The sequence below is a fragment of the Lissotriton vulgaris genome, chromosome 4_1 (assembly GCF_964263255.1).
Source record: "Lissotriton vulgaris chromosome 4_1, aLisVul1.2, whole genome shotgun sequence".
NCBI lineage: Eukaryota > Metazoa > Chordata > Amphibia > Caudata > Salamandridae > Lissotriton > Lissotriton vulgaris.
Window position 1 is genome coordinate 1363585984 of NC_141691.1, and position 12397 is coordinate 1363598380.

Genomic DNA, 12397 nt, shown 5'->3' on the forward strand with positions numbered 1-12397 from the left:
AAGGCCATTTACATCGAGGAAAAATGCCCGCTCAAATTTGGCAGATTGATTATATTGGTCCGCTCCCTATGAGCAGAAATTGCCAGTATATTTGCACAGCTGTTGATACTTTTAGTGGCCTATTGGTCGCTTTCCCTTGTAAACAAGCTACCCAAGTTAATACCATTAAAACTCTTGAATTACTCATACTGTACTATGGTGTCCCATTCCAAATTCAATCTGATAATGCATCCCACTTCCGTGGAAGATTGGTGCAGGAATTCTGTGTGGAAAATAACATTGAATGGATTTTTCATATTCCATATTATCCGCAGGCCTCGGGCCTCATTGAACGCATGAATGGCTTGTTGAAAGAACAGTTGCGTAAATTGACTAATGACCACTATACAAATTGGAAAGATTTTTTGCTTCAGGCATTATTGATTTTAAATAATCGTCCTTTGTTACATGCTGAATCTCCTTTAATGCGTTTGTTTCCTCCTGCTGTTGATGAAAAACCTAATTCGATGTCTCATACTGTTATCTATTGGGAAATTACCCCGGAGCTTTGGCTCCATGCAGAGCGACCCCAGGCTCCGCAGGCTTGGACCTGCATGCTATGAATGATGCACTTTTGAAAAGTAGAGATCGAATCATTGTTGAAACTGGCATTGGTGTCTGTATACCTGCCGGTAGCTTTGGACTGATTGCCCCTAGATCGGGCCTTGCCTTGAAAGGTATTCAAGTTCTCGGAGGAGTAATTGACAGCGATTATCAGGGAGAGATTAAGGTTCTCCTGCTTAATAGCAGTGAGCTTGACTTGTCGATCAAGAAATCTGACCGTGTTGCTCAGTTGCTGATTATGCCTGTTTTCAGTGGTGAGATTAAGAAAGGCACTGCCCCAACTTTGCTAACGATACGAGGTCAAAAAGGGTTTGGTTCTTCGGACAACCCTGGCGCCAAAATATGGGTGCACTCGCCTAAACATCCTCCTGAACAGGCTGAAGTTATTGCGACCGGTCATGACAACACCATTTTGGGGATGAAGCCAGGGAAAGATAGCTGGGAAGCTGTCCCAGCTGACAAATGTTATTTGCGAGAGTGATTAAGGCCTGTGTTTGTATTCTTTCAGATCATTCTCTGGACTGCTGCTGCAGGATGTGCCGGCATTGGACTCCTTTTGGTCTGCTACGCCGGGAGAGAAGAGGACCCACCGACTTCGGTTGATTGGAGAACCCGAGTTCCGCGTTCCTTCGCTGCGTGGGACACCTCATCCAATTTTTGGATAACCCTTGCGAAAAGGGTTACGAACTCTCCACATTTCTGTCTCACCCCTATGAGATCCGTGACTGATATTTTAGCGACCTGCTTGGTTGCTGTCCCTGCTTCCATTGAAACTTTGCGACACATTTTCAACATTTCGAATGCCCGTCCTAATATTATTTTGGGCGATTTTCCCGCCCATGAATTTTGCCCTTTATGTTCTGCCCTTTCTGACTCTGCCCTTCCGATTCCTTCCCAGATTACTACATATAACATTATGCAGGGCGATTTGTGTTTTGTTTTCACTTGTGATCCTAAGGCAATTTCAGAATGCCTGCGTTTCAAATTACGAGCTGCCACGACTTTTTCTGCTCATCAACGATTGCTTTGTTTACGAAGACTTCCAAATTCATGTACTTCTGTTAAAAATAATATGACATGTAAAAGTTTATTAGTTGTTCCTAGCTATTATCGTACTATGTTATTACCTAATGGCTGGCTCTTTTCCTGCGGGAATACTTCTTGGCCCTATATTCCCGCTAATATTACTGGAGGTCCGTGTGCTATCACAAGATTAAGTTTATTAATGTTTTCCTCACACCCTGGTTCCCATTCCCGTGTGGTACGAGACTCTATGACATTACAAGAAGACTGTGATTCCACCGTACACCTTTACTCTAAATCGGAGTATCTTAGTTTAGCTTTTTCTATTATTGGTGTCCCAGCATTAGCTGTTTATAATGCTAAAACCATTGGCAAGATGGCCTGCTGGATGGTTAAATCCATTAATCAGACCTCGACTATATTATCTGACTTATTAGTAGATGCCCAGGGTGAACGACGAGCCATTTTGCAAAATCGCGCTGCGATTGACTATTTGTTGTTAAAACATGGACATGACTGTTCTGACTTTGAGGGCCTCTGCTGTTTTAATTTGTCTGACCATTCTAAATCAATCCAAGCCCATATTGACAAACTCCATGATTTGGCTGCAGAAGTTAGACAACATATTGATCAGGGCTGGTTCGACTGGCTCTTTAATTGGTTGCCAGACTTACATTCTTTACGACAGATTTTAGGGGGTATTATAATTTTTATTTGTATTTTGGTAGCTATTTGCTGCTTTATCCAGTGCATTCCCTCTTTATTGCAATTTTTTAGATTTGGTAGGAAGATTAGATCAGTTAATTTTGTCTCTTATTATTCCTCCACGGATGTTAGTTCAATATAGAACCTGGTTAATAGACTGGAGTCAAGGGTGAAATGTAATAACTGACTTTTCCGACCCTTTTTAGAAGGAGGATGATGGATAATGACTCCAGCCTATTACCCTTATAGTATAGGGATTAGGACTATAAGTAGGACCTATCCATAAGGCACAGTAGTGCATTTTCGTACCCTTTTCCTTAGATCAGGGCTTATAAGCTAAAGCTAGGGGATAGATATATAAGTATTAGTGATGATCCGTCCTTTTGTAAGAGTATTAGTACATTTTCTATGGAGCCATGTATATTTTGGGCCTTGCAGGCCTTAAACGGGACAGACTCCATCTTGCCCTCTGCCTGGTAGCTGGAGAGGCTTTCTAGGTTAAATGTAATGTTTTAGTTTCAAGGTGTTGTTCGCTTGGAGAGAACCGGTTCAGGCTGGCCCTTATCGAAAGACTGTATTTTTCTCCACTCCGAAGACACAACTTCAGGCCGGCCGGCTGGGAACGTGTCCTTGGTACGGGGAGGTACAAGAATTTGGTGGGCGGCAGGTTACTGGCCGTAACTTTCCATGAAGGGACAGCTTCCATATTAGCGAAAGTGTTAGGCAATGAGTCAGTTAGTCCATAGGCGGCAGCTAGCCGTTAGCATCTATGCCATTAATTATTTCTGCGGCAGACAATCGCCATTTTGAAGTCTGAGAAAAGATTCCTAAACCGAGACTCTCTGAGAACTAGAGAGAGAGAGAGAGACGGTAGCTAATAACGAGCAAGGTTCCAGTGACTTGGAGGGAAGCAGAGGAGGTTGAGCCTAGCGGTGCAGACGTATACTTGTGACGGCTGAGGTGGACCCCCGAGACGAGCCAAGACACAGAGAGAGACGAGACGAGAACCTAGATGACTGCTGAGTCCAAACTTCATATTAACCAGGTGATATCTGCCCCTTCCCTTGCGAAGCGCGCACCTTAACCTCTACTTTTTCCTTTGCAGCATATATACGTATAGAGATATATATATATATATATATATTGTGTAGTATTGTGTTTATTTCTTTTACTATAATAAATGCCCCCATTTTTGGTGAACCGACATGTGCCTTGTATTCTTGTTCAATCATAGTAATCTAGTTCTCCTAGTCAGACGTTGTTTGCATGAACGGATGTGAATCCCGGTCAGGTAAGGAGTGACTGAATAAGTAGGGAGGCAGGGAACAGTTGATGTCAAGAGCAGAAGGCACATATTATGATTCGAACACTATACTAATTTCCATTGCCGTAGTTTTACCCTGAATAGATAATTACAGATTTCATCCCTGAGGATTCATAGGAAAGTGATCGTCGTTGGTACACGGCGTTAATGAGAGCACCTAAGGATAGGTGTGTAGGTCTGCCGGATTGTAGACCGTGTGTAAGTGAGATCACCGGAGGGATACGGTGCGGAGGCCTGCCAGATTGTAGGCCGTGTGTGAGTGAGAGCACCCAAGATTGAGGGGTGTGTAGGTCTGCTGGATTGCAGACCGGGTATAAATGAGAGCACTGGGACTGCAGGCCCACGTGTGTAGACGCGCCGGATCGCGTGTCAAGTGAATAAAGTGCGAAATGGTACATTATCAGACCTGCCCCAGGGTAGACTAGTCTGGGCTTATGTGGCCGCGAGACTAATAGGTGTGAATAGGATATTGTAGAACCAATGCTTGTTTATTGCTATTTTCCCCATCCTTAGGTACGAGATGTTATACATATGCCTATATCCATTGTAAATACGTTCTAAGGAGGGAGTTGTTTACGTTCCGGCTGGATTAGAGGGGCTCCTAGGAGCGGATTCCATCTGGTCCAAAATCTGGTCGGTACAATCAGCAAGGGATGAACATTGCTACCATTGTAAAGATCAAATCGAGAATGTTTCCCACGTGTTGTTTGTTTGTCCTTTATATGCAGGTCCACGCCGCAAATGGTTAAAACCAGTGTGTTTGAATCTTGGGACTCGCAGGCAAATAGCTGCACTTAGAATATTAGAAACAGATTGCACACCTCATTTTGCAATTGCAGTTGCAAAATTCCTCGGCTGGGCATGGCTAATCCGCACACGTACGCTACTGGGTAAAGCAACCTAATGATTTATGGTAACCATGTTTCTCTTTTTTATCAAAATTTACAGATTGTAATGGAATGATTTTATATTCTTACATTAAATTCATCAGCATTAATTGTTTAATGCTTGTTTTTTATGAAAGTATTTTAGATTTAGTATTTATTGTATAGCGTTAGGGTCAAAATGCTTTTATGATTGCTGTCGAATAAAGCTTGAAAATTGAATTGAATATTATGACATTGTAGGAGCGGTCAAAAAAACGCAACTCAATAGCACTTCGTGAAACGTTACCACCGCACCCAGGTCAGTTCGAGCCAGAGGTACGGACGGATAGGTAAGGGTCCTGTGCAGAGGTTTGCTTTTGCGAGAGAAACGTGATGTTTCTCCTTTTTAATAGATCACGTCGAATTGCCTGTCTTATTCGATGTCGACCGGGCATTGTTATCGTTATTTTCTCTAAGATTCACAATACGCTTAGCAACCTAAAAACAGCGGCGCTCATTCCGTTATAACAATTCGAGCGATTACTGGACTCAGTTTAGACAAAATCCCATTAGTACACATATGTGTGTGCTACTATGACGTGTAACATCATTTTTATATTTGTGGACATGTCAAGAGAATTTGTCTTTATTTTAAACCGCACTTAACAGCATAAATATTGAATTAAACACTGTGGTCGGAGGAGTCACAAGTCCATTTTTCACTTGACAAGTGGTGAGACTCTTAACCTCCGGACCACAGTTTAAATAGCAGCCTCCAAAGTGCCTCTGACGCCACTCATTATTAGGGAGAGATGTAGGAATACAAAGGGTTTATTTATGAGGGAAAAGGTAGTAAGGTCTGACATTTGAGGCCAGGAGTTTTACTTTTTTCAACATCCCTTGTTCTTTCCTAGAGCAGGGCCTCTTTGACCTGAGTTGTTACCAGGCGAGGTGAGGTCCAGTCCTTGTAAGAGACAGGCGAGCAAAATATTGTAATTGGTTTTGCTGTACTACATATAGACAGGTGACTGTTGTTTGACATTGGTGCTCCACAGTACATACAGACTATTCTATTATTTTGGAACTCCGTTCATTTTATATTTCATTTCAAGTACTACAATGTGTGTCTTTTACAGGTGCCATCGGCATCCCGTTGATACGGAGGATTCTAATTTGGTACATAAGGTTGTATTGATTCCAAACTTTTTCTGTGTTTTTACTGTTTTTTCACGTTCATTTTCAATGCAGTAGCAACGCCAATCATAGACAGGTCATGAAGAAAGCTGAGGACTACTTGTCCAGAAGGCTGAAACATGTTGACCTTACTTGTAGGCAGTTATGTTTGAAAACTGCTTTTGCACTGTTTTAATAAGGATTACAAGAGATATCCAAATAAAAGTTTTTCTCTCCTGTAAATCTTTTCTTAACTTCACTTTCACACCATTGCACTGCCCCTATCACTTCCACATACTGTCTGTGATCACATCTGTGTGATGTTTGAGAGCCTTTTTTCTCTCTTCTCTTTGTTCTTCCTTCATGACCCATTTGAGATACAATCCACTAGAATTTCCTCTATGATCAAGAGGTACAGTGAATGGTAGGAAGGATACCCAGATGATGATACTGATCACTTCGGTGAGTGATGGGAATCCGATTTTTCTGAGGGTAGCTTTACTCTGTATACTTTCCTTTTGTAGTACTCTACTTGTTATACTTGTTCTGAGTCCTCTCCCCAGCTAGGATTTTGTTTCAGTAGACCCCCGGATTAGGTTTTCTGTTTTATAAGTATTGATTGGGGAAGTAATCCGTGTTTGGTCTGTAAATATCCCTAGAACCCTTCACTACACTTTAGTTTTTTTTTTATAAAATAACCCTTTTGACAGGTCTAAGGCTTCCTTTTTAATATCTAAAAGTCACCCCATAGGTAGGCCTTACGGCCCAGTAAAGCAGGGTGCATGGTATTTAAAAGTAGGAGATGTAGAAAGGAAGGTTTTTCCTGTCCTGCAAGTAAAAACGCCCCCAAAGTCATTTTTCACTTTGGCAAGGCTGGCTCTCAAATAGGTGAACATAGCAGGTGCCGATCCAAACCCAGTAATCTTGATTCTGTTGGACTTGGAAAAAGCATGTAATACTGACTAAAGGGTCTTGATTTAGGACACATATTGGGAATTACCAGGTGTGAATTTTGTCCACCCAATAATTAGACAATTCATAATGAAGGTCTCGATGAAATCATACATTGCACAATGGCCATGGTTGGTGTGATTTTCTTCTACTGCCATTCTCTCTGCATTTATCCCTTTCTGCTGCCTTTTCAAATCATGCTGATACAACATTTGTCTATTACCAACACTAATGCCAAGAGCTTTGGTAGAAAATTGTGCATTTTTTTCTGACTAGTAGTAGCCCTAGAAATTAAAGCCTTATTGACTCATGTAGATGTCACCACAGGAAGTTGGCCAAGCTCAATGATTCATCCCTGGACTAGGATAATATTATACAACCATACCACAAACGCTTACTCTGTCAATCAAGCATTGTGTGATTGTAAGTAGTACTCTGATTTATTTGATGTGATACATTGGGGGTATGTAAGCCCTCATAGAGTAATTGTACAGTATTGATTTAAACCTGTTATTACAAGATGCAATACTTTTATTGTCACAAATGATGCGACATTCTACTTCAGAGAGTTGTTTCCCTCAATCTGTTTCCCACGTGTCACGTAACTCGATAATCACTAGCAAGAAAAGAGGCCAAGTTTCATTATGGAATACGGTAATACGATTTCAACTCACTAGGCGCAATTGTATGGTGGTGTTCATTCTATGACTTTCTGGCTTGCTTGAGATGCCAGCCATGCTAAATGGGCCACTGTAGCTAAGCTTATAAAAGTATAAAAAACAAACAAGCGGGGCATGGCCAAGATGGTGGCAATGTAGGACGTGTTCTTCTGTCCCTCCCGCACTGCCCGGCCTGAAGCTTTGGAATCTCAGTCCCTGGGGCCCATCCGGGTGCAGGGAGAGAAGCTTGACGATCGCCATACCGAGCTGAAGCGGGTGATACCCTTCTTTTGCGCGGAGGCACTGGGGAACCGCATTGAGGCACGAACACGGCCTGGTTGTTCGCCGCGCTGGGCCCGCCGCGAGACGTTCGGCGCTCCGCCTAGCAAGAGCCCTGCTGGTGACAGAGCAGAGTGCCGAGGGCGGCTGGAGGCTGGCGCAGAACCCGTGTCCCCCCCTGACCTGAAGACGCGGGTGAGACGCAGCGGTTGTGGTGCCCTGTGCGGACCGGTGCGTATCCTGGCGTGGGGCGTGAGATCTGGGCCCCCCAACGCCTGCCACACAGCGGCCGCCGACAGCGGAGTAGCGAGGCGAAGGTTTGATCGGACCGCACACCGGTGGACGGCCGAGCCCTGACCTGGGGCCCGATTGCGGTGCCAGTGCGCCCCCCTGCAAGAGGCTTGAACTGGACTGCAGAGCGGTGCTCGAGTGTGGGCAGTGTGGCTCCATGAGGAGGTAGGCCGCAATCCAGCGGAGTGGCCTGGAGATCCCGGCCGGGGCAGTGACGGCCCTGCGGCGGGGATAGAGGTGGACTGCGGAGGAAGCCCCGGCGGCAGCGGAGCGGATTGCGGACCCCAACGGGAGCGAGGGCAGAATCGGCGGCGGCCTACACCGACGGTGAGGTGAAGGGAGCCGGCCTAGTGAGCACGGGAGGGCTAGACGCGCCTCGGCGGCTACCGGAGTGGAGGGCTGGGGCCTGGTGGCGCCCAACGAAGGTCCCTGAGCACTCTTGAGTGGGCCCCCCCTGATCTGACACTGGCCTTTGGGGTGCTGTGACTGAGATACGCTAAACTAGCCGCTTAGGGGCCCAGAGTATCGGTCCGCGGTTCGGCGGACGGGGTAAGCCCGGGGGGGGGGGGCGCTTTGCAGCAGGCCGCAACAGCGTGGACTGAGGCAGACTCCCCTTCCCCTGATTTGTGGCCCTGCAGTGCCTTTGGTGGCTCTAGACCTGGAGTGGAGGTGGGCTTAGGGAGGCCATAAGGACGTGTGTGCCCGGGGTCCTCTTGGTGTTCTGCGGGCCGCGGTTTCCTGGTGCTGGCCTGAACAGCAAGTAAGGGCCCCTGAGTAACTCTGCCCTCCGCTGGGCTCCCTGCAGGCTATTAACGAGAAGGGGAACTGCCCGCACGCCATCGCCTGCACACCGGCCTGAGCGAGGCCCGGGTGGCATCCCCAGCACTGAGTCATCCAGGGCGGCTGGAGAGAGAGGGCCCGCGGCAGTGGAGGCCGCTGGGGTGCCTTGGAGCTTACGCTCTTCCTGGGATCTTACATCACCTAAGCCCCCCCACTGGGACGGACAGTGCTGGCATTCGGGTCTGGAATACCCCCACTATGGCCACAAATAGGGGCAAGAAGGACAAGCCCGCCAAAGACGCTCTGCCCAAAACGGGAAGTGGGAGCACCCGGCCAACAACAGCGCGGCGGTGCAACCGGGCGATGAAGAAGCGCTGGCTACTAAGGCCTTCATGATGGAGCTGTTCGCAGCCATTACAGAGGACATCCTGGAAGTCCGCTCCCAGCTCTCTTCGGACCTACATGAAATCCGCAGAGATGTTGACTCCATTGGAGAACGGGTAGTCACCCTAGAGGAGCACGATGTGGGTACTGCAGACGAGCTGCATCAGCTACAGCAAGATGTTATTCGATTGACCGAGCAAAATTTGGACCTGCAGGCGCACACGTAGGACCTTGCAAACCGCTTGAGATGGAATAACATCAGGATACGAGCAGTGCCATGGAAAGGTGAGGGTGAGAGTCTCTGTGAGTACTTCACAGCTCTGTTCCGTCAAATTCTAAATGAAGGAGACGACTTCGACCTCTAACTGGACAGGGTCCACAGAGTTGGCCTGCCAAGGGGAGCCCAGGCCCCGTGGCCTGACATCCTGGTCTGTGTCCCCGACTTCCAAATTAAGGAGAAAATCCTGCGTAATGCGCGGGCCTCGCCACCATCAAGTTTCGTGGGCACCAACCCGCCCTCTTCCAGGATCTAGCGGCCTCCACACTCATCAAGCGCCGCAGCTTCAGGCCAATAACTTCGTATCTGAAGGAGCAGGGCATCCCCTACTCTTGGGGCCACCCATTTCGCATTATTTTTAAGTTCAAGGGGAAGCTCCTGCAGCTACGCTCCCTGGATGCAGCATTCGAAGCGTTGGGACTGGAACGACCGGATTCTACGGCGACTGCAGATGGCACCCCACGCTGACGACGCAGGCTTTCTAGCGGATGGCAGACAGTGGGGAGACCACTACCGATGGGGAAGCCTGACCCTTCTGCAAGCCTTCCGGAAAGAGAGGTGGACGTCTCCTCTGTGGCGCTAGTGACTGAAAGCGATCCAGCTCCATGACTCTAATATGAATGCCCAGGTTTGAGTTGCCGGGTGGTGCCGGGAGGGTTCGATGTCTTGAGCTATATGTCCTTGTTCATGACGAACTCCTGCATCACGATCTGGAGAACTACTGATTGGTATCATGTCCCCCTTACTTTGGGAATTGCTTCACAATGTTTCTTGTATTATGTTTTTCTTTTAGGGATTCTGGTGGGGGGCTATGGGGGGTAGGGGGGGTAGTTTTGGTAGCAGGGGATTGATCACTTTTGGCGCAGAATTGATTGAGGGGTCCTCACACACATGGGGGGCCGCGAGGGGGGAGGGCCTGGAGGACAGATAGGTCACGTAAAAGGAGACGGATCTGGCTGGGTTGGGCGGCTTCATGACACCCCAGGCAGTTGGGGTGGGATACAGGTTAGGGTTGACTACCATTCAATAGTTCAATGTAGATGGTTGGGGTGGAAAACCCCTGCAAAGCAGCGTCGTAGGTCCCATGGATGATGCCGCTAACTCTAGGGACGTGGAATGTTAAGGGGCTCAATTCTCCCCAGAAACGCCAAAAGATCAGGAAATATATCATTGACCACCAGTTAGATGTCGTGGGCCTTCAGGAGACCCACCTGACTAGATCAGAAGACTTATGACTTAAGCACAACTGTTTCCACTTATTTATAGGTCTTCTGCCTCCACGAAGCAGAGGGGAGTGGCCCTTATGTTCCGCTCGGTCTTGCACTTTTAGCCTATGGGAGTACAGAGTGATAGGGAGGGTCGCTGGGTCATGGTAAAGGGCCTCCTTTAGACTTTGCTTCTTTGTCATATTGTATGCCCTTAACACTGGTCTGAATGGTTTCCTCCAAACTCTCTTGGGGAAGGTCATAGATTTTGCTGAAGGGCCACTGCTTATCATGGGGGACTTCAACTTGATTTGTCAGAAAGACCTGGATAGTACTCATTCACAGAGATCTGACATGGACTCGTTTTCCCCTGATTCGCAGCAGAAGATCTTGGATATGGGCCTTTTTGATGCGTGGCGGTCCCTGTACCTCCAATCTAGAGACTACATCTTTTTCTCGCACTCTTACTCCCGACTGGATCACTTCTTCTTAAGTCAGTCTCTCCGAGGCGACCTTCGCGAGGCCAAGATTTTCCCACTGTCCGTGTCCGATCATAGCTTGCATGCAGTGTGCCTTCATTGGGGCGTGAAGAGCAAGACTAGCCCTAGATGGTACTTCCCGGCATCCTTGGTTCGGGACAAAATTTCCTGTAACACTCTGAGGGGAGCTATAAATGAATTCTTTGTACTTAATGACACGGATGACACTTCCGTTTTTACCACATGGGACGCCTTTAAAACTTGTATTCATGGGCAGTGCCTGGCCCTGAATGCTGCTCTTAATAGACAGCGAGGTCTGGAAAGGGAGCAATTAGAGGAGGAACTCTCTACCTTAGAGGAAGCAGACAAGGCAAACCCCTCCAGGCGCGTAATGCGACAGCTCACGGCGGTTAGGGGTAAGCTCCGAGCGCACTACATAACAGGGCAGAATATACTCTGCTCAAATTAAGGCGTCTTTCCTACTCTCAGGGCAACAAGGTGGGGAAGTATCTCGCCAGGCAGCTCCGGGACAAGAGAGAAAGGGAATACATTGGGGGAATACAGGACACTCAGGGGTTGCTGACGCACCAAGATGAGGCTAAAGCTGAGCTTTTCGGTTCCTTCTACAAGACTCTCTATGCGGGAGAGTCCCTTGTTGCCGCCGCGCAAAAAGAGTATCTGCAAACACTACCACTACCCCAGGTGTCGGCAGAGTGGAATGAGGTGCTCTCTGCGCCCTTCACCAGAGAAGTTGTGATGGCAGCCATTAAGGCCTTGAAACCCCATAAGGCCCCGGGAGCAGATGGGTACACGGCCATTTTCTATAAGACCTTTGCCTCTGAACTTAGCCCATACTTAGTCCGAGTGCTGAACTGCATGGGGGAAGAAGGCGCGACGTCAGGCTCAATGGCTGAACCTCTAATATCTGTCATACCCAAACCCGGGAAAGACCTCAGTAAGTGCGCCTCTTATAGGCCGATTGCCCTCCTGAATCTAGATGCGAAGCTTTATTCTTCCATCATTGCCTAAGGGCTTAATGACCTAATGCCGGCACTCATACACCCGGACCAATCAGGGTTAATTAAGGGGCGACAGACCCACGACAACACGAGAAGGGTGTTACACCTGATTGAAAAGGCCAATGGGTTCAAAATCCTGGCGGTTCTGGTGGGGCTTGATGCCGAAAAAAGGCTTTGGACAGGGTTGACTGGGGTTTTTTTATTTCAGACGTTGACCGCCTTTGGCTTCTCCTCTAAATTTTTGACAATGATACGGGTGAATTACCTCTCCCCCAGGTCCAGAGTAGCGGTAAATGGGCATACGTTCTCCTTCTTCGAACACTCACGGGGCACTAGGCAGGGGTGTCCCCTTTGGCCTCTGCTCTTTGTCCTAAGCATA